Source organism: Thunnus maccoyii, chromosome 24, assembly GCF_910596095.1.
Source record: "Thunnus maccoyii chromosome 24, fThuMac1.1, whole genome shotgun sequence".
Lineage (NCBI taxonomy): Eukaryota > Metazoa > Chordata > Actinopteri > Scombriformes > Scombridae > Thunnus > Thunnus maccoyii.
The window spans coordinates 17988139-17990638 of record NC_056556.1 but is presented as its reverse complement, the minus strand read 5'-3'; the positions used below and the strand labels follow the sequence as shown (position 1 = coordinate 17990638).

The 2500-nt window shown below is 57.5% G+C and overlaps 7 non-coding genes across 7 annotated transcripts in view; all 7 read left to right on the top strand.

Moving 5' to 3' along the window:
- The window catches only part of LOC121892567, a 119-nt gene extending 94 nt beyond the window's left edge, over positions 1-25 (top strand). Inside the window, exon 1 of the ribosomal RNA XR_006094542.1 lies at positions 1-25. This exon is cut by the window's left edge and continues 94 nt beyond it. This is a non-coding gene — a ribosomal RNA (5S ribosomal RNA).
- Positions 26-311: 286 nt separating this feature from the next.
- On the top strand, positions 312-430 carry LOC121892717. Its single transcript, XR_006094685.1, has one exon. It is a non-coding gene; the product is annotated as a 5S ribosomal RNA (ribosomal RNA).
- Positions 431-684: 254 nt separating this feature from the next.
- Positions 685-803, top strand: LOC121893268. Its single transcript, XR_006095179.1, has one exon. It is a non-coding gene; the product is annotated as a 5S ribosomal RNA (ribosomal RNA).
- Positions 804-1059: 256 nt separating this feature from the next.
- On the top strand, positions 1060-1178 carry LOC121893385. The gene has a single exon (XR_006095292.1). It is a non-coding gene; the product is annotated as a 5S ribosomal RNA (ribosomal RNA).
- A 224-nt stretch (positions 1179-1402) lies between these two features.
- LOC121893267 lies at positions 1403-1521 on the top strand. Its single transcript, XR_006095178.1, has one exon. It is a non-coding gene; the product is annotated as a 5S ribosomal RNA (ribosomal RNA).
- A 286-nt stretch (positions 1522-1807) lies between these two features.
- Positions 1808-1926, top strand: LOC121892716. The gene has a single exon (XR_006094684.1). It is a non-coding gene; the product is annotated as a 5S ribosomal RNA (ribosomal RNA).
- A 254-nt stretch (positions 1927-2180) lies between these two features.
- LOC121893266 lies at positions 2181-2299 on the top strand. Its single transcript, XR_006095177.1, has one exon. It is a non-coding gene; the product is annotated as a 5S ribosomal RNA (ribosomal RNA).
- Positions 2300-2500: the final 201 nt, after the last annotated feature.

The following is a 2500-nucleotide window of genomic DNA, read 5'->3' as shown; positions in this document are numbered from 1 at the left end:
CTGGGAATACCAGGTGCTGTAAGCTTTCTCACTTTTCTCCACAAGCGCCCGCCCGCCGTGTTTAACGTAGGGATCCTCTCTCTTGTTTTCCTCCGTGTCTGTGCAGAACTGTGCGCGGGAGTCCCACTCTGGTATTTCTCCGACGGAGGAATGTATCGGAACGCTCTCCCCGCAGCTGCTGCCTGAGTGTTGAAGGCGCGTCTGACGAGCGACATCCCTAAAAGGCCCATGCGTGGTACCTTGGACAGCTTAAAAGGCCCATGCGTGGTACCTTGGACAGCTTAAAAGGCCCATGCGTGGTACCTTGGACAGCTTACGGCCATACCACCCTGAACACGCCCGATCTCGTCTGATCTCGGAACCTAAGCAGGGTCGGGCCTGGTTAGTACTTGGATGGGAGACCGCCTGGGAATACCAGGTGCTGTAAGCTTTCTCACGTTTCTCCACATGCGCCCGCCCGCCGTGTTTAACGTAGGGATCCTCTCTCTTGTTTTCCTCTGTGTCTGTGCAGAAGTGTGCGCGGGAGTCCCACTCTGGTATTTCTCCGACGGAGGAATGGATCGGAACGCTCTCCCCGCAGCTGCCGCCTGGGTGTTGAAGGCGCGTCTGACGAGCGACATCCCTAAAAGGCCCATGCGTGGTACCTTGGACAGCTTAAAAGGCCCATGCGTGGTACCTTGGACAGCTTACGGCCATACCACCCTGAACACGCCCGATCTCGTCTGATCTCGGAAGCTAAGCAGGGTCGGGCCTGGTTAGTACTTGGATGGGAGACCGCCTGGGAATACCAGGTGCTGTAAGCTTTTTCACTTTTCTCCACAAGCGCCCGCCCGCCGTGTTTAACGTAGGGATCCTCTCTCTTGTTTTCCTCCGTGTCTGTGCAGAAGTGTGCGCGGGAGTCCCACTCTCTGGTATTTCTCCGACGGAGGAATGGATCGGAAGGCTCTCCCCGCAGCTGCCGCCTGGGCCTTGAAGGCGCGTCTGACGAGCGACATCCCTAAAAGGCCCATGCGTGGTACCTTGGACAACTTAAAAGGCCCATGCGTGGTACCTTGGACAGCTTACGGCCATACCACCCTGAACACGCCCGATCTCGTCTGATCTCGGAAGCCAAGCAGGGTCGGGCCTGGTTAGTACTTGGATGGGAGACCGCCTGGGAATACCAGGTGCTGTAAGCTTTTTCACTTTTCTCCACAAGCGCCCGCCCGCCGTGTTTAACGTAGGGATCCTCTCTCTTGTTTTCCTCCGTGTCTGTGCAGAACTGTGCGCGGGAGTTCCACTCTCTGGTATTTCTCCGACGGAGGAATGGATCGGAACGCTCTCCCCGCAGCTGCCGCCTGGGCGTTGAAGGCGCGTCTGACGAGCGACATCCCTAAAAGGCCCATGCGTGGTACCTTGGACAGCTTACGGCCATACCACCCTGAACACGCCCGATCTCGTCTGATCTCGGAAGCTAAGCAGGGTCGGGCCTGGTTAGTACTTGGATGGGAGACCGCCTGGGAATACCAGGTGCTGTAAGCTTTCTCACTTTTCTCCACAAGCGCCCGCCCGCCGTGTTTAACGTAGGGATCCTCTCTCTTGTTTTCCTCCGTGTCTGTGCAGAACTGTGCGCGGGAGTCCCACTCTGGTATTTCTCCGACGGAGGAATGTATCGGAACGCTCTCCCCGCAGCTGCTGCCTGGGTGTTGAAGGCGCGTCTGACGAGCGACATCCCTAAAAGGCCCATGCGTGGTACCTTGGACAGCTTAAAAGGCCCATGCGTGGTACCTTGGACAGCTTAAAAGGCCCATGCGTGGTACCTTGGACAGCTTACGGCCATACCACCCTGAACACGCCCGATCTCGTCTGATCTCGGAACCTAAGCAGGGTCGGGCCTGGTTAGTACTTGGATGGGAGACCGCCTGGGAATACCAGGTGCTGTAAGCTTTCTCACGTTTCTCCACATGCGCCCGCCCGCCGTGTTTAACGTAGGGATCCTCTCTCTTGTTTTCCTCTGTGTCTGTGCAGAAGTGTGCGCGGGAGTCCCACTCTGGTATTTCTCCGACGGAGGAATGGATCGGAACGCTCTCCCCGCAGCTGCCGCCTGGGTGTTGAAGGCGCGTCTGACGAGCGACATCCCTAAAAGGCCCATGCGTGGTACCTTGGACAGCTTAAAAGGCCCATGCGTGGTACCTTGGACAGCTTACGGCCATACCACCCTGAACACGCCCGATCTCGTCTGATCTCGGAAGCTAAGCAGGGTCGGGCCTGGTTAGTACTTGGATGGGAGACCGCCTGGGAATACCAGGTGCTGTAAGCTTTTTCACTTTTCTCCACAAGCGCCCGCCCGCCGTGTTTAACGTAGGGATCCTCTCTCTTGTTTTCCTCCGTTTCTGTGCAGAACTGTGCGCGGGAGTCCCACTCTCTGGTATTTCTCCGACGGAGGAATGGATCGGAACGCTCTCCCCGCAGCTGCCGCCTGGGCGTTGAAGGCGCGTCTGACGAGCGACATCCCTAAAAG